The sequence below is a fragment of the Phodopus roborovskii genome, unplaced genomic scaffold, assembly GCF_943737965.1.
Source record: "Phodopus roborovskii unplaced genomic scaffold, PHOROB, whole genome shotgun sequence".
NCBI lineage: Eukaryota > Metazoa > Chordata > Mammalia > Rodentia > Cricetidae > Phodopus > Phodopus roborovskii.
Genome location: NW_026126558.1, coordinates 26,441,609 through 26,461,252, shown reverse-complemented (window position 1 = coordinate 26,461,252; position 19,644 = coordinate 26,441,609). Strand labels below are relative to the sequence as shown.

Genomic DNA, 19,644 nt, shown 5'->3' with positions numbered 1-19,644 from the left:
AGAGGGAGTTAGGAAAAAGAGAAGGGGAGAAGAGGAGGTCAGAAGTGTGCATGACAGAGCAGGAAGATTGAGTCAGCGAAAGAATAGAAGAGACAAAGAAAAGAAATACCATAATAGAGGGAGCCATTATAGATATAAAAGAGAAATCTTGGACTAGGGAAATGTCCAGAGATCTACCAGGATGACCCCAATCTAAGCAATATTGGAAAGTCTACGTTAAGTGCCCTTACGAATAATGAGATTGATGACTACTTTATATGCTATCCTATAGCCTTAATCTATTATATGATGGAAGCAGAAGCTGACACACACAGCTAAACACTGAGCCAAACTCCTGGAATCCAGTTGAAGAGAGGAAGGAGTGATGAGTAAAGGGGTCAAGACCAGGCTGGAGAAAACCACAGAAACTGTTGAACTGAACAATGGGGAGTTCATGGACCCCAGACTGATAGCTTGGAAACCAACGTTGGACAGACCCAGACCCCCTGAACTTGGGTTTTAGTAGGGAGGACTGAGCAGTATTTATCCTTATTATATGGCTTGACTTTGGGAGCCCATTCCACATAGAGGGATACCTACTCACTCAGCCTAGACACATAGGGAGTGCCTATACCCTGCTTCAAATGATATGACAGACTTTGAAGATTCTTCATGGAAGTTATCCCCCTCCCTGGAGAATAGAAAGGGAATGGAATGGGGGTAGTGAGGGAACATGCTAGGAGGTGTTGGTGAGGGAACTGGGATTGACTAAAAAAAAAAAAAGGGTTGTTTCAAATTTAAATAAAAAATTATCATAAAAAAAGAATATAGAAATATGGATTCAGGTTCACTATAAATACTCTTATTTGTGAAAATAAATTTAAAAACATTTATTAGTCAAGTACATTTGTATAAAATAAAGTGCCATGGAAAAAGCAAGAAAAATGAATGGTACTTGGTAAACCTTCATATTTTCACAAATGAACATAATTTTATGGTGTGACTTCAGACATCAAAGATCTTACAAGCTTTTGAAGGCAAGCTCTGAATTAAGAGGACCAATTGAACCAATTTAAGAAAGGCTCTTTTTGCTTCTCATTAATCACAAACTGCAAACCATTTAGGCAGAAGAGTTGTAAAATACATGCAATCTTATCGCAGTAATTGGACTGCAGATTCATACCATGCAGCATGTTCCAGTAGAGAGGGCTGTATGTGAACATTCTTTCACTACAAAAATAGATTCCTACACTAGGAAAGGGCTATATCTATATGTGGAGGTCCTAGGTATGTACATAAAAGAACTAATTCCACCATTTTGTGATAATCACAAGCAAGTGCATATTTTCTAGAGCCAGGAGTCAGTGAAGGTCCTGAGGCTTAGTTCCCATCTGAAAACAACTGTAAATCAGAAAATGGTGGGTAGTCCCAAACTATAGAGAAAAAAATGTAGGCTCATGACAGGAGGTTCTTGCAGACACTTTCTAGGGGAGTGTTAGGAACTAGCAGCCAGCTCTGTCGGGACACTCATGGCCATGTCATCGCTACTTCAGCCTTACCTGTCAGCTCAAGCTTTATCTAGGGGCCAGAGGACTCAGTTATGCATGTGCAAGACCCCCTTTTATAGCAAGGAAGCCAAGCGCCTCTCTCTTTGGCCCCTCTCTCTGCCCCCCTATGGCTTTTGGTTGGCCACCAGCTACCCCCCTTTCTCTCCCCTCTCTCAATAAACTCCACATGGGCGCTGAGTCTCGTGTTTGTGTTTTATAGACATTAGCTGCAGCAAAAGAACAACATTGGTGCCACAAGCATACGGGGGGTTTGTTGAATTGTAAATGCATCATAAAGAAAATGAGTGAAGGAATACAGATACAATATAAGAAATAAAATATAGAAATTAATGCCAACAAGCATTTACAGACACCAGGAATGATCCCAAACCCTTTACAGATATTATCAAAGCATCTTTTCTCAGAAAATCCATGAGAATTATAAAGAAAGGATTCAGAGCCTAGGTACACTGTCACCTTCATTTTTAAAAGCAGGAGAGTAAAAGATACATTCTTCTCTTCATCTTTTATTAATATCATTATTATTTATTTTTTGTTGTTTTTATAGACAGGGTTCCTCTGCATAGTTTTGGAGCCAGTCCTGTAACTCACTTTTATGTTAGGCTATCCTTGAACACTCATTAATCTGCCTGCTGATCCTCTTCATCTTACAAATGAACAAATACCACATTTTTGAATTCTGTAGGGCCTGATAATAATTAGAATAATTTAATGCAAGTCATAGCTGGTAGAATTGGCATATTTCTGCCGAGACCCCCCCCAATAGCAAATGGTACTCTTTAATGCATTCAAGAGATAGATCAAAATAAGTTTGTAATTTGAATTCATCAAGTGAATACTTTTTGTTAGCCTATCCAGCCTAGAAAAAGTTCTCAAGACAGAGGTGACAAATTTTGCTAATAGTGAATAGTAATTCTCATAACCAATATGAACGTCTTTCGCAAAGATTCTCAGAGAGATTATAGTAAGACAGAGAAACAAATGTGTAGGTGTATTTTTCAGATATGTTTATTCTTTGACAGTTTCATAGTGTGTTCTGATTATCTTTATCACATAACCTCAATAACCACACAAAAGTAGATACCACATTCAGATTTTTTTGTTGTTTTTGTGCTTCTTGTTGTCCTATGGTTCTTTGACCTTAATCAATGCCATCTGCATAACAATCAGTTTAAAACTAACATTGGAACTTAGAAGATTTAGAAAAATATTATTTAAAGTCTATAATTTTATAATACTTGATTCTCATATTGATGAAATGCTATGGTTTGTACAGAGAAGGGAAGGTGAGTTAAATATTAGTAAATTATTGCATTTCAATATATATGTTTCTTTGGAAAATGAAAATAACAACTAAGGGAAATCATAAATTATTATATAATATCTTGTGCACTGTAGTTAGAAATAAGTTATTGTGACTAGGAAAATTCAAAGTTAGAACTTAAGCTTCTATATAGTATAGACTTAGGAGTATCTCTTAGAAAGACAACCTGTAAATAATAAAGGATAAACTGTGATCATTTTTTTATTTTATTTTTTAAATTTACATATTGTTCCCAGTTTGCACTCACTCCCTACCTCCCTTCTTTCCTCCCTCCATCTTACCCTCTCTTCCCCCCTCACATGCCCTCTGACCGCCCTTCCCTCCCATTCCCCCACACATACATGTATGGTGATCCCATCCAGGAGGGGTCATGTAAATCTGTCAAGTCATTTGAAGTAGGGACTAGGACTTCTCTCCTGTCTCTAGGTTAAGGCAGTATTTCTCCATAGAGGATGTGCCTGCAAGGTCCTTTTGTGCACCAGAAATACATCCTGGTTCCCCTGTGTGAGGACCCTTAGACTTCTCAGGCCTTCTAGCTGAGAGGCAAGTTCAGAGGGTCTGAGTCAGTCCCATGCTGGATTCCCAGGTATCAGTCTAGGGGCTCATTAGCTCCACCTTGTCCAAGTTCATTGTCTCTGTGTTACAGCAACATTGTCTTGACCTCCCTCTCTGCATCTGGATTCTAGTTTGGCTCAGTGTTTAGATGTGGGTGTTTGCTTCTGCGTCAACAGGTACTACATGAGTTTCCCATGATGGTGGATAAGTTAGACTTTGATCTCATTATCAGAGAAGGGCATTTATGGTAGCCTTTCCACTATTGCTCAAATTGTTAGTTGCCAGCAGTCTTGTAGCCAGAAACAACATAAAGTATATTGGGGAAACACTTACCAAACAAGTGAAAGACCTGTATAATAAGATCTTGTGGCTCTAAAGAAAGAAATTAAAGAAGATAAAAGAAAAGGGATAGATCTCCCATGCTTTTGGATAGGTAAGATAGATATAGTAAAAATGGCAATCTTGCCAAAAGCAATCTACATATCCAATGAAATCCCCATTAAAATCCCACCACAATTCCTCACTGACCTTGAAAGTATAATAATCAACATTATATGGAAAAACAAAAGACCCAGGATAGCCAAAACTACCCTGTACAAAAAAAGAATATCATGAGGCATCACCATCCCTGATTTTAAGCTCTACTACAGAGCTATAGTTCTGAAAACAGCCTGGTATTGGCACAAAAATAGACAGGTAGACCAAGGGAATGGAATTTAATATCTTGATATAAACCCACACACCTATGAACACCTGATTTTGGACAAAAGAGCTAAAAGAATACAATGGTGTGAGGACAGGATCTTCAACAAACAGTGCTGGCACAATTGGATGATGGTGTGTACAAGACTACAGACAGACCCAAGTCTGATGCCATGCACAAAACTCAAGTCCAAATGGATCAAAGACCTGAACATGAATCCATCCACACTGAACCTCTTAAAAGAGAAAATGGGAGGTATTGTTGAACAAATTGGTATACAGGAATGCTTCCTAAACATAACTCCAGGATCACAGAAACGAGATCAACAATTAATAAATGGGCCCTCTTCAAACTTAGAAGCTTCTGTAAGCCAAAGGACACAGTAGACAAGGCCAAATGACAGTCCACAGACTGGGAAATGATTTTCACCAATTCTACATCCGACAAAGTACTGATCTCCAAAATATACAAAGAACTCAAGACACTAGTCAACAAAACAGCAAATAACCCTATTTACAAAAAAAGGAGTACAGAACTGAAGAAAGAATTCTCAATAGAGTAAATCAAAAAGGCTAAAAGACACTTAAGAAAGTGCTCTTCATCCTTAACTATCAGGGAAATGCAAATCAAAACAACTTTGAGATACCATCTTACTCCTGCCACAATGGGGAAAATTAGAAACACCAATGACAACTTATGCTGGAGCAGATGTGGAGAAAGGGGAACACTCCTCAACTGCTGGTGGGAGTGCAAACTTGTACAGCCATTTTGGAGATCAGTATAGCGGTTCCCCAGGAAATTGGGAATTAGTTTACCACAGGACCTGGCATTCCCCCTCTTAGGCAGATACCCAAATGATCCACATCCATGCAACAAAGACATGTGCTCAACCTTGATGCCCCTCAACTGAAGAATGGATGAAGAAGATGTAGCACATCTAAACAATGGAATACTACTCTGCAGAAAAAAAAATGGAATCTTGAAATTCGTGGGCGGCAAGTGGATGGCACTTGAAGAAACCATCATGAATGAGGTAACCCAATCACAGAAAGAGGAACATGGTATGTACTTGCACATATATGGATTTTAGACCTAGAGCAAAGGATCACCAGCCTATAATTCATACCACCAGAGGATCTAGGATACAAAATGTGTTATAAGAAATTCATATAAAGTCCCTCACAGAAGGCGGAAGGGACAAGTCCCACAGAGCACATGGGGAATGGGGGAGGGGGTGATAGTGTATGGAGAAAGAAGTAGGAGAAAGATAAGTGGAGGAGAGGAAAGTATGTGTGGCTAGGAACATTGAGTCAGGACAGAAATAAAAGACAGAAGAGAGAGAGAGAGAGAGAGAGAGAGAGAGAGAGAACATAAAACAGGGAACCATTATTGGTGTGAAGAGACAAGTGAACCTAAAGGAAGTTCTAGAGACTTACAAAATTGCCGCCAACTCTACCCCATTTTTTAATAGGGTTATTTGGTGTTTTGTCATGAGATTCTTGAGCTCTTTGTAAATTTTGGAGATTTAGCCCTTTGTCAGATGTAAGATTGGTGAAAATCCTTTCCCAGTCTGTGTGCTTCCATTTGGTATTATCAACTGTGTCCTTTTCCTTAGAGAAGCTTCTAAGTTTGAGGAGGAACCATTTATTAATTGTTTATCCCAGTGTCTGTGCTACTAGAGTTATGTTTAGGAAGCGATCTCCTTACCAAGTTTTTCAAGGGTACCTCCTATTTTCTCTTGTAATAGGTTCAGTGTGGCTGGATTTATGTTGAGGTCTTTGATCCATTTGGACTTGAGTTTGAGTGTGGCAACAGACATGGGTCTATCTGCAGTCTTCTACACACCATCATCCAATTGTGCCAGTGCAATTTGTTGAAAATGCTTTCCTCACCCCATTGTATTCTTTTAGCTGTTTTGTGAAAAATCAGGTCTTCAAATGTGTGTGGGTTATTATCAGGTAGAGCTTTTGGGTTGCTTATATAAACTATCATATCATCTGCAAATAGAGAAAAATTGACATCTTCCTTTCCATATTCTATCCCCTTGATCTCTTTTTGGTATATAGCTAGAACTTAAAATACAATATTGAAGAGATATGTAGATAGAGGCCAGACTTGTCTTGTTCATGACTTTAGATTTTGATATGGCTGCCTTTATATGTTACCTGTCCTTTTTCTTTTCGCTGCTCTTAATATTCTTTCTTTATTCTGTATGTTAGGTGTTTTGATTATTATGTGTCAAGGGGTCTTTTTTCTTTGGTTCAGTCTATTTGTTGTTTTCTATGCTTCTTATACATTCATGGTCATGTCCTTCTTGAGATTGGGAAAGTTTTCCTCAACTTTTTGTTTAATATATTTTCTGCACCTTTGAGCTGGTCTTCTTCGCCTTCCTCTATGCCTATTATTCTTAGGTTTCACCTTTTCATGGTGACCCACATTTCCTGGATGTTTTGTGTTAAGGATTTGTTGGATTTACCATTTCCTTTGGTCAATGAATCTATTTCCTCTAGTCTCCTCAGCACCTAAGATTCTCTCTTCCATCTCTTGTATTCTGTTAGTTATGCTTGTGTCTGTCTTTCCTGATTGTTTGCCCAGTCTTTCCATTTCTAGCCTTCCTTCAGTTTGGGTGTTCTTCATTGTCTCTACTTCACTTTTCAAATCTTGAACTGTTTCCTTCACCTGTTTGTTTTTTCTTGGCTTTCTGTACTTTATTTAAGAACTTTGTTCATTTCTTCCAATTTTTTGTTTGTTTTTCTTCCATTTCTTTAAGGGACTTTCTCACCTTGTCTTTGAGGTCCTCTATCATTTTTTTTCCAGAGTTTAGGACTTTAATTAATTTGTCCTAAAGTCACTGAAGCAAAAAACATGATAAACATTCTTTTACAACCCCCAACGCAAAAGAAAAAAAAAACTATTTGTAAGAAAAAAAAAATCTGTTGAAATGTCCTTAAAAGGCTCTGTCATATAACAGATAACAGTGTAAAACCCCAGAGTCCTTTGTTTAAAATTAAGTTGGAAAGATTGGGAAGGAATTATTCAAACTTCATCTTCTTTCCTTGTGGCTTGAAGTCTCCACATCCTCCTTGGCCACCCGGGAAGCCTCCTCGAAGTCCAAAGCCTCCCCGGCCTCTGCCAATAAATCTGCCTCCTCTTCCTCCTCTGCCACCACCTCATCCCCTGAAACCACCTCTTCCTCCACCTCGTCCACCAAAGCCACCTTCACCCTTAGGTTTGGCCCAGTCCAAAGTAACTTTGTTCCCATCAATTTCTACATCTTCCATGGCCTCCTTGGCATCTTTGGCATCTTCCTCACTATTGAAGTCTACAAACCAAACCCTTTAGAGGACCCAGTTTCCCTATCAGTGACTATTCTTCCACAAACCGAGCCCTCAAATGATTCTATTAAGGTCTCTTCAGTGGTATACTCAGATAGACCCTTGACAAACAGGGTTTTTGATGGCTGACTTCTTGCATTAGGTGATCCCCTGGGTCCTTGTAACTCCAGCCTGATTGTTTTGCCCTCAATTTCCATTTTATTACAGGAGTTTAAAGCTTCTTTAGCATCTTCAAATGAAGCAAATTCTATAAATGCATACCCTTTAAGATTTCCCCTGTTGGTTCTGGGGCACTTTGATAAAAGTTGCTTTCTCAAACACTTCCTGAAGTGTTTCTTCTGTTGCACTGTAGGAAAGGTTACTTAAAACCAAAGTTTTTGGTTCACCACTCCAAGAGCACTTCTTTCCAGTTCTTTCTTGCCTTTGTCCTTTCTCCCCAGTATAGTAAAGTGAAACAGATTGCCCATCAATTTCTGCCCCCTGCTTTTCTTCCAAGTTTTTCTCTGCATCAGCTTCAGACTTAAATTCAATATAAGCAATCCCTTACTCTTCCCATCCTGGCTAACCAATCTGATTTCCAAGGCATCTTCAAACACTTCTTTTAATTCATCCTCAGTGATGTTAAAAGAGAGAATTTTTTGCTAGAAGTGTTCTTTCAGCTTGAACTTTTTTACTATCTCTTCCTTTTGGTTTTTCTAGTTTAATTTCATTGCCAAAATCTTTTAAGCCAGTAAGCTCCAAGGCCTTCTCTAGGTCTTCAGCAGACTCAAAGTCCACATAACCAAATTTCCTATTTGTACCATTTCTGACATCCACAACAACAAGATCATTTTTAGCAAAAAGTTCCCTGATGGCAACTTTTAATTCAGCAACAGACTTGTTTGGATTAAGGTTTCCAATGAACAGATTGAAAGGTATAGTTGACTGAACCTTCCACTTTCTGTTTCTTGGCTTCAGGAACTTCTTTCTGTTTGGTCATTTCCTTCTTCCGTTTTCCAGGTGCTGCTTTAACAGGCTCTCCCTCTTCTTCCTCTTCCTCATCTTCCTCTTCTTCATCATCATCATCCTCATCATCTTCATCCTCCTCTTCATCATCATCATCATCCTCTTCAGCCACATTCTTGGCTTTCACAGGAACAACTTTTGCAGGAACTTTCTTTCCTTTGGCAGGTGTGATCTCCATAGCTTCTTCTTCAGAGTCATCTTCCTCCTCTTCATCATCCTCTTCCTCTTCAATATCATCATCCTCATCCTCTGAGGCAGGAGCAGCAGCAGCTACCTTTGCTGGTTTCACTCCCTTCACTACTGGTGGCTCAAATTCCTCCTCCTCCTCCTCATCATCTTCATCCTCATCACTGTCATCTTCATCCTCATTGTCTTCATCCTCATCACTGTCTTCCTTCTTGGAATTCTTACCATTCTTAGCCCCCTTGGCTCGAGTGACTGCCCCTTTTTATCAGGGGTTGCTACCAATGCTTTTGCCTGTGTGGCTCCCTTCTTTCCAGGTGTAGCAACTGCTTCGGCTGGTGTAATTGCCTTCTTGGCTGGTGTGGCTGCTGCCTTTTTCCCTGGGGTAACAGCAGCTTTCTTAGCTGGTGTGTGAATTGCTACTTTTTTTTGTTTGTGAAACAACCACCTTCTTTGCTGGAGTTGTGGTAGCTTTCTTTCCTTTTTTCTGAGGGATGACCACCTCTTCTCCACTGCTGTCATCTTCTTCATCTTCTGACATTTCTTCATCTTCACTATCCTCTTTCACCTCCTTTGGGGGAGAAGCCATTTTCTTGGAATCACTGTGGGCTTTGCTGGCCTTTGCGAGTTTCACCATGGTGGCGGGTTCTGACGACAGAGCATGTGGTGAGGTATGCAGCTCGGAAGAGCCTAGGAGAACCCACACGAACTTGTCAGCAGCAAAGGCCTCTGAAGACACTGGAGCACGTACGACTGCCTGCAAGCTACAGCTAGCATCTCGTCCTCTATCATTTTTATGATGATAATTTTTAAGCCATTCTCTTCTGCTTCATCTGCTTTGAGGTATTCATGTCTATGTGGTATAGAGTCCCTAGATGCTGGTGGTGTTATGCTTGTATTTCTATTGTTAGGTGTTTTCTTGTATTGCCATATTCTCATCCCTCCTTTCAGTAGGTGTAGTTGTGGTCTCTCTCTCTTCCTCTCTCTCTCTCTCTTCTCTCTCTCTCTCTCTGTCTCTCTCTCGTACTCCCCAGGTGGTCTTAGTTGAGTTAGAGGTTTGATGTCTGTAGCTCTGGGTAGTTCAAGGTCTCTAGGATGACTCTCCTCAGGCAGGGTCCAAGCAATGGGGTCAAAGATCAGACTCCAGCAGAAGACAGGTGATGGGGGTCAAAGAACTCAAAGGGTGGGACTCAGGATGTTTCAAGTGCTGATAGCCTGGGATCTAACCTGGGCCTTGCACACTCCAGCTGAGGACTCTATAGCAAAAGCCCAGTGATGGGGGTCAAGGATCCAGCTTGCAGGGGCTCAGGATGGCTCTGGGGATAGGCAGATCACTGGGAGGGACCCGGAACTCCAGTAGAGGACCAGTGGTAGGTGTTAGAGACCAGGCAGGTGGGGATTCTAGTGTGCACAGAACAGCTTCAGGAAGTTCCCTGAAGATGGCAGTATTGTTGGCTCCTCACTCTGTCCCAGTGCTCAACCAGAGGGGTGGGACAGAGGGCTGGGTAGGGCACAGGGTAGCAGGAGGGCAGACTCTTGGTGGGGGTGGATGGGTGTGTATCAGAGCATCAAGAGCCCTCTTGATGGAGATAGGACACAGGGGGAGCCAGATCCGGGGCCAATCCAGGAGTTCCCAGGGAAGTGTCTGTGGACGATTCCATCCGAATTGGTCCTAGACTCACCTCTAGCAGAGGCCTGGCAATGGGGGTCAAAGACAAGGGGAGTCAAAGACTAGGCTGAGTTCAGGATGTTTCCACACCAATAGGTAGATCTGGCTAGGCTAAACTGTGATCTTCTTAATAACTCTTTAGATATAAAGCTGAGGCAACATTAAGCAAGGATTTCAGATTTTAAGTGACAGACTCCAAAAAGAAAAAAAAAATAGAAAAAAATAGGCTATCTTTCTGGTGCTTTAAGTTTCAGATCTCTATAATGTCCATGTTTTTGCTGGGAAGAGGAAGAAAGAGGAAGAGGAAAAGAAAGAGGAGGAGTAGGATGATGATAATGATGATGTTGACAAGAGTGATGATGGTGATGATGATGGTGAATGTGACAATGATGATGATTATAGTGGTTATGGTGATGCGCAGGAGACTGAGGAACAGAAGAGAAGGAGAGGGGAAAATAGAGAAGAGAAGGAGGAAAATGAAGAAAAGTTAGAAGAGGTGAAAGAGGAAGAGGTTGAACAGTAAGGAGACGAGAAAAGGGAAAGTAAAGGAGTAGGAGGTAAAAGAGAGGAGTAGGAGGTAATTGAGAGGCATACGGATGGCTGAGGTTCAATGTTCACTTGTTTCCCTAAGCATGTCTCAGTTTACTTTCCTCTAAGATGGTAGTGAAACAGGTACCTCTTTGTATTTCTGAAGTGAAGCTTCAGCAATAGATACTGGTAAACTACTGACCAGTATACTTTCCTAGTGCATTCAATAAGTTAATCCTCTCAGTGGAAACTCTACTGTACTTCCTTTTTATTCCTTTGCTTCTAGTCCTACCCTGGTAGTTGAAAGCACATTTAAAATAATTAATAATAATTGTTGTTGTATGGAAGATGATAAATGATTGATAGAAATGGAATCTACAGTGATTCTAAGCAGTAGCAGACACGTGGTGGCAATGGTAGGGGACTGGCAGGGAAGAGAAAAGAAGGTTGTTTTAAATCCTATTCCCTATAATTGTCCTGTATAGAAAGACTTCCTTTTTCCTTCTCCTAAAAACATCAATTGAACCATCATGATGTCTAGAACCTGGGATAAAAACCTTAATTTACAATGGCAAATTTGTCACAGCTTTCTCTTACTGTATAATTGGGTAGACATTTATACAATGCAGGAATTCTCAAAAATTAGGAGTACACTATACTAAGTAGAACAGTGCAAATACTAAATAGAACAGTGGTTCTACTTACTATATGTGGATTAATGATAAATTCTATTTTAACTTTAAAATCAGTCACTGAATATCTCTCACATCACAAGTAGAAATTTCAAATATAAGGCCTAGAATCTTCCCCATCCTCATTCTCAGTTTTGTGTTTCTATAATTAGTGTCATTATCAAACTTTTCTCTCTTTACTCCCAGCTAGCAAACCTTATATATCTTATAAATATCTAGAAACTTCCACCAAATTAAAAGTTTTATTAAGCAATCATGCATTCATTTCACTTTAATTCAAGTGAGCTCAGAATGGATATGAATTTCTAAAATAATTTTCAATATTAAAAATGTTGACCTCCCTTAGAAGACACAAAGATAGTTTTGCAAACACCATCAAAATTCTATGAAAAGTAGAATTTAGGGTAATTGGAAATGCTTTGCTTGGGTATTTTATCATACTCATTTAAGTGTGGCTGAATTTCAGCTACAAATAACTCTGAACTTGCACTCTCCATGGTCCATAAAACTTCTGAGCAAAGAATAAAGGAAATGGTCATTCATCAAGATATCTAGGGGAAGGGGAGGAGGTTGCCAAATTACTTCTCCAGCCTACATTAATGCTGACAGTTCAAGCTATGAACTTTTTAACTATGTTGCTATGCTTGCATTTAAAGGTCATTTATCTGTAATGACCTCAACTATGAAAAATAAATCTTAGCCCATGGACTTTATAGAGATAGAGAGTAGAAAGATTAATTCAAATGACTTCTCCTAAATAAGTGTCTACTTTTTTCTTAAGTGTCTACTTTTTTTGTAACAGATATTCTCTTCTGTTTTTCTACACCATTTTTTATTAAGGTGTATGGGTGTTTCCTAGACTTCTCAAACTGCCTTCTTTGGAGAATGTCTTAGGAGGAATATGCCATCAAATGAATAGATTTTTCTAAGAATTTTCTTTTTTTGTTAGTATTAATCATACTATCATGAGTTTCTATGACTGAATTTTAAGAGATTTTCATTGATAAGCACATGTGCAGGAATGACGGCAATAATACATTTTACATACAAAAAAGCTCATCATATTTTCTGACTACTACTCATAATGACAATAATAGAACTTATGATAATAAAAACATATTAGGAAATAAAATGATATATTATTATTCTAGACTGTATCAACCTGATTGTACCATAATAAGACCATTCTTATAAAAGTAAAATGACTCTCTATTATGTATACAAAGATGATTTATTTAATAATAACTGTAAATATGGTACTGAATCACAACATAATAGTAAGTAAACAAATAATAAATAATCTTATAAAACTCATAAAATTCATGTGTGAATGGTTAAGGCTTAGTAACTAGCTGAAAGAATAACAAAATGGTTCAATGGATGAAGACAGCTTCTTCCAAGCATTACAGTGTAAACTGGAACCCCACCCCCTGGGTAGCAGTATCCACATAGAGGAGAGAGCTAATCAACTTCAGAAAGTAGCTTTCTGGCTTTTACACCCATGTATTGGCATTTGCCACCCTTACCCTAAAAAACAATAAAAAATCTCCTGAAATAACTGATGATACATTCATGAGATACCAGGGCAATAAGAAGTTTGACTGAGAAACAACATTGGGATTCCCTTATGGAGAGTCCCATGTATTTATGCCACTTAATTTAAATCTCAATTTCAAGTAAAAATAGGCTAAATGACTGAATCAATTTGATTAATATAATGTAAAAGATTTCATTCCACACTAAGAATTCGATAATGTCCAACTTCCAAGCTCAGTTCTCCGAAACATGGGATTTATTTTTCTTCCCACTCTATCTTATACCCTTTGCTCAATGATCAGGATCAGCATATCAATTTATCAGCTTACATAGAGAAATTTGATTTGGTGAAATGCCCTGAGTCACTGATCTTTTCTTCTCTGACATGGAGAATCATTACCCTTTGCTAAGTTTTGAGTCCTTGCTGATGCTCATCCTGGGACACTCCATCAACACATGTCTACCCAAAAGGCAGACAAATGGGAGAAAATTTAGTATTTTCTAAAGGGTTGGCCTTGTGGCTAAAACTGGATCCTGTATTTTAATGCTTCTATATCATTTTGTTGAAAAGTAGTGCCAATCATGCAAATTCTTTACTCCTAATTTCCAGCTATTATAGCTCTGGACAACTGAAATCTGATTTAGCTCAGGGCCCACGAAGGAAATGTCCAATACATATAACCTGAATTTTATTTATATTGTTCCATATAATATCATTTTATTTATTTGTACAATCTATATGTGCAGTTTGAAATAAAATAGAGAGAAAGTATAATTTATGGATAGTATTTTTTCTACTTTAACAAATCAGATCAGAGTCCTATTTCTTGTCCTATGAATCTCAAACTTGGTATCTTGTCTACTTTTTCCTGTTACTGTGTTTTACTGTTTTGTTAATCCACAGTGAACATTTTAACACAATGCCTGCTATATTGTTCTGACAATGAAACTAGCATAAAAATCGGATATAATATAACTACTTGACACTAAAATAAACTATAAAAAGATTATTGTCAGCAAAATATCACCTTATAGAGCCAAAATTTTAACAGATTGGATAGGATAAACTTATCATGTATCTACTCTTTCTCTGTCCTAGTCCCTGTGCCTCAAATGGCTCTGATGACAGAGACATCAGTTAACTCATACATGGGACAACACTATGAAGATAGTAACAAAGCACTCACCTGTCATTTGACCCTACTGCTGCTGAGTTTTAAGTGTCATTTTGTTGTGGAATGTGTGAAAATATGTCACTGTCATTAAATAGAATGATACATTGCCAATAGTTAAGCTGAAAAGAATAGGCAGGGCTTCTAGAGAAAGAGAGGAGCAAGGGATGACCTTAGGTTGGAGAGAGAAGCCAGCTATACACTGTCATAGTCAAACACATAGAAAAAAAAAGGAGAAGTAACTAAGCCATGTGAGAGAACATTGATTAATAGAAATGGGTTATAAGAGCTAGTTAGGAAAAATGTGCAATATAAAGCCCAAGATTTCATAACTCATAATAAGTCTCTTTGTCACTATTTGGGGGTTGGCAGTCCAAGAAATTCTGACAAGAAAGTCCAACTACATCAGTTGAATATTCTGACTCTGTCACTACCTTGGATACCTAATATCATCTTTCTCAGTTTGTGTTCATCATCTAGAATGGGAATCACAACATTTGCCACATGAAAGTGATGTGAGGATTCTATTAGTTAAATCTAAAAATAGTACAGTGTAACACATGTGAAATTTTCAATAAATGCTAGTTGATTTGAAAGCAGGTTCACACAGTATTCCTGCTATTAAATGTAAGTATGGTGTCATATAATTTTGAAGTCTCTTTTGACAATCTTTCTTTTGTGATTAAGTAAATGAAAATCAGAGTGGCAGGGTGTACAAACAGACTAGTATCAGCTCTTTGAGATGAGACCCTGGACCTGAGCTACTGATTCACACCTGATTGCACAGGCCACTGGTTCTTGTTAGCACAAAGTACACAGGGTACACCACTCAGTTGGGTATTAGATTTTCCTAGGAGTTCTGTATGGACACCATAGATATGGGTCATGTTGTCTGATACTAATGCAATGAGGAAACACTTTTTTATGTTATATTCTCCTAAACTGTCATGCTCCTATTGTTAATTTAAATGTATGCTTGGTGTAAAGCAACCCTGAGACCATAATAGAGATAATATTTCTGCATAGGTTCTCTCAATGGCAAGAGCCTATAGTCCTCGTTCTGGTTTGCATACTATTACAGAGTGAGTGCTTATTTTCATAGTTATACAGTATGCTGCTTTCTGTGGATAGAAAAAATATGATTTCAATTGTTAGCTTTGTAAGCTATAATCATGTAATTGTAAACAGCTGTGCACACAAGAAATTTAAATCCAAAGTAGTTTAATTAAAATATATCTTCATTGACAAAACCCACTCATAATGATAATAGTAGCATGTACTTCTAAAATGAAAAAGGGTGTCTGAGATCTCACCATTTACAGATTATATTACTTTCTTAAAGAAATCTAGAAAAGAAAGTTTGACTTCTCTTGATCCTCCAACTCACTCTCCAGTGTATGCTACAATTACTTTTTTTCCTGCAAAGATGCAGATCAATAAAGTCATAAAACTATACCCACAGGATTTATTGTGGACTTCCATCACTGCTTCAAAATTTAGGAACTTGCTTGCCCAAATCTTGGTGATCTCGCTAAAATTTCAGTCAAGTGAAGAAAACCACTCTAATATTATTGAACCTCCTAGTGGCAGTCCCTTGCTGAAGACAGGACATAGGTAAGAGCCAGGAGCTTAAGAATACTTTTCTTGATTTTTTTAATGGGAGACGAACTGGAAGGACATTGTCAGTTGCAAGAATGATCTTGGCCTTTTTATTTTCACATCCATTTTCTAGATAAATTTTCAATTTTCCGAGTTCAATTCCTTACATACTTTTATGGGTACCGAATCCAAAAATCATTACCTAGAACACAATCCAACATTTTTTTCTTTGCGAAGTCATCTAAGGAAGGGCTTAGACTAGCTTTTATTTTGTTTGCTTATCCTTGCCCTGACTTTAATCTATTTAACATTTCATTGGATCACTGATCTGGCTCCATTTTCCTTATATAATTCATTCCATGGCTCTACTACATTTTCATAGTTGTTGCTCATTTGACTTAATTTTGTTCAAAATCTAAGCCTTATACCAAACCCAATCTATTACTAAATGCCAACCATGCTCATTGTGTTGCTTCAATTGCTCTTACACTTGTAATTAAACTACGGACACATATACATCTATATAGAGAGAGGGCATGCATGTTAGTGCATGTGTGTGTTTGCGCACATAAACACACAATATAAGAATACTTAAACCTCATGAATACTAATTCTTATTAGGCAGTATAGTGCCTATTAGAAAATATGAATAGAAACATGCAATGATGTAATTTTATTAAGCAGTTACTGTTTTCTACACTACTCAATAATTTCTTCACATGTACACATTAATTTGTTCAATGTTTCTAAGAATTATGTGTGGTTATTTTCTTTTAAAAAATATTGTGAACTCCTTAGGTAACAAATTACATCATATCATAAAACATGAGATATATAGGACATTATAGCATAAAATATGAGATAATGTTAGATGTTGTAGAAACAATTCTTTTGTAAGACATTTATTTCTTGCAAATCAAAAGAACTCTGAGATACCATCTTACTCTTGTCAGAATGGATAAAATTAGAAACACCAATGACAACTTATGCTGGAGAAGATGTGGAGAAAGGTGAACACTCCTCCATTGCTGGTGGGAGCACAAACTTGTGCAGACGTATTGCAGATCAGTACGGAAGATCCTCAGGAAAAGGGGAATCAGTCTACCACAGGATTAATCAATTCCACTCTTAGGCATATACTCAAATGATCCACATCCACGCAAGAAAGACTTCTGTTCAACTATGTTCATAGCAGTATTATATGTAATAACAAGAATCTGGAAGCAACATAGATGCCCCTCAACTGAAAAAATGAATTTGGTATATTTACACAATGGAATACTACACAGCAGAAAACAAAACAAAAAGAGGAATTTTGAAAGTTGAGGCAAATAGATGGAACTTGAAGAAACCATCATGAGTGAGATAATCCAGTCACAAAAAAAGGAACATGGTATGTACTCACTCGTAAATGGAATTTAGTCATTGATCAAAGGATCACCAGCCTATAATTCACACTGCCAGAGAAACGAGTATACGAGGACGAACCTAAGAGATTTGGACGAACCTAAGAGATTTGTACAGAAGGGGAAAGGAAAAAGATCTCCTGAGCATATTGGGAGTCAGAGGGGACGGGAAAAAGTGAGTGGAGAGGGAGTTAGAAAGAGAAAAGGAGGAGAAGAGAATATGTGGGACCAGGAAGATTGAGTCGGGGGATGATTAGAAGAGAGAAAAAAAGAAAAAGAAAAAAGAAAAAAAAAAAGAAAAAGAAAAAAGATACCATAATGGGGGAGCCATTATAGGTTTGAAGAGAAAAGAGAACCTAAAGAAATGTCCAGAGTCCTACAAGACTGACCCCAACTAACAACTTGAGCAACAGTGGAAAGGCTACCTTAAATGCCCTTCCCTAATAATGAAATTGATAACTATCTGATATGCCATTACAGAGTCCTCATCTAGTAGCTGATGGAAACAGAACCAGACACCCAGAGCTAAACAGTGAGCTGAACTCCTGGAATCCGGTTACAGAGAAGGAGAAGTGATAAGAAAAGGGGTCAAGACCAGGATACAGAAACCCACAGAGACAGCTGAGCTAAACAAGGGGGAGCTTATGGACTCCCAGACTGATATCTGGGAAACCAACATTGTACCAACTCACACCTTATGAACATGGGTTTCAGAAGGTCTGAGAAGTCTATGAGATCACTGACTTTGGGAGCACATTTCTCTTGGAGGGATACTCCCTTAGCCTAGAGGCAGGAGGGAGAACCTAGCCCTACTCCTAATGATTTGAAAGATTTCCATGATCCCTCCTGGAAGGCATCACCCTCCCTGTGGAGTAGCAGGGGTTATGGGTTGGGAGGGGTTGTCAGGGGCAGACAGAAGGAGAGGGAACTGAGATCGATATGTAAAATAAGAAAAAATAAATATAAAATAATAAGAAAAAAAGACATTTGTTTCCATATGTTGTTGAAGTATTTAAATCCTATAAAGAAACACAATAAGCATATAATGTTTGCAATAAGTTCACAATATTGAAAACATATACTTCAGTTGTTAGGTCAGCCCTCATTCATTCAATCTCTTATAATTTAAATATCCTAATGGTTCTCATTATATATGCATGATAAATTTGGTCATTATCTAACACTGGAGTTGAATTTCTATAAAGCCTTCAAATCAACTCTCTTTGGTTAGAATGTTGATTAAAACACTTGGAAGAATACTGATCTATAATTTTGCCAACTCTTGCTCCCTATTATAGTAAACTCAAAATAAGATATTTAACCTTACTTAAAAGAGCTGGTATATGAGTTCTATTTTTCTCTTTCTCCTCTGAGTGTAAAAGTTGTATTAATCTATATGTTTAGTAGCCAGTATATCCTGGCTCTAATTTAATGAGGTAAATATATTGACATTATGTTGAATTTGTGAGAAAGTTAAGAGACTATAAAACAAATTTATCTATCATTATTAAATGGTCAGGGAAATAAATATCAAATTGAATTATAAATCAGAATTTTTCTTGTCAATATTCAATATTCTAAGCATACCCATTTTCTAAGTTCAAGAACATCCTATTCACCCTGGGAGGTAACATTTTATTCAGTACTGTTTCCAGAAATTCTGGTTTGATTATTATAATTGGCATTTCCTCTCATCATCAACAAAAGTGACACAAAGTCAAATGCATTCTAGTGATGGCAGATTTAGCTAGCATATTGCATACTATTTTGCTCCATGTACTGAGGGTCAGTAATGTAAACTTGGTGAAATGACAATTTCGGCAAATAACAGTGGATTTCTAAACACTCTACTGATTTGACATTGCTATCCCTTTGTCTCTTTTTGTGGGGTTGGCCGTTTCAGGATTTGTTTGAATCATCTCCACCAGTACAGCACTTTTTATATTTAATCTGAATCCTAAAGCATAAATATAAAATGGCTTCCCTCTTTTTAAAGGAATACTTCATGTATTTGTGTGTCATCCTTACACAGAGGCATGTTAATCTTCTCTATATCATTCCAATTTTAGTGTATAGGCTGATGAAGTGAGCACAAAATGGCTTCCCTTAAGGACAGAATATTGGAGGAAATTCCTAAGAATACAGTCTTATTGTTCATACTGTGTACACTTAAAAAAAGTGGTGCTCAAGTCCAGAAAAAATGAAATAATTTCTTCATCATCATTACTAGAAGTAAAGATTTATTTAGAAGGTAATAGTCACCTATCGTTTTGCATAATCCAGATATGATTTAAATGTGTTGCCCACAAATTAATACTCTGAAAGTTTTGTCAAGTATGGAGATTTGGAAGGTAACATTATCCTGAGAGGAAGGTAATAGGGTTTTGGAG

The 19,644-nt window shown here is 37.8% G+C and overlaps 2 pseudogenes; both read right to left on the bottom strand.

The window, feature by feature from the left end:
* Nucleotides 1-7,146: 7,146 nt before the first annotated feature.
* On the bottom strand, nt 7,147-9,302 carry LOC127234540 (nucleolin-like; annotated as a pseudogene).
* Nucleotides 9,303-19,245: 9,943 nt separating this feature from the next.
* On the bottom strand, nt 19,246-19,345 carry LOC127234778 (uncharacterized; annotated as a pseudogene).
* Between the last annotated feature and the right edge of the window lie 299 nt (nt 19,346-19,644).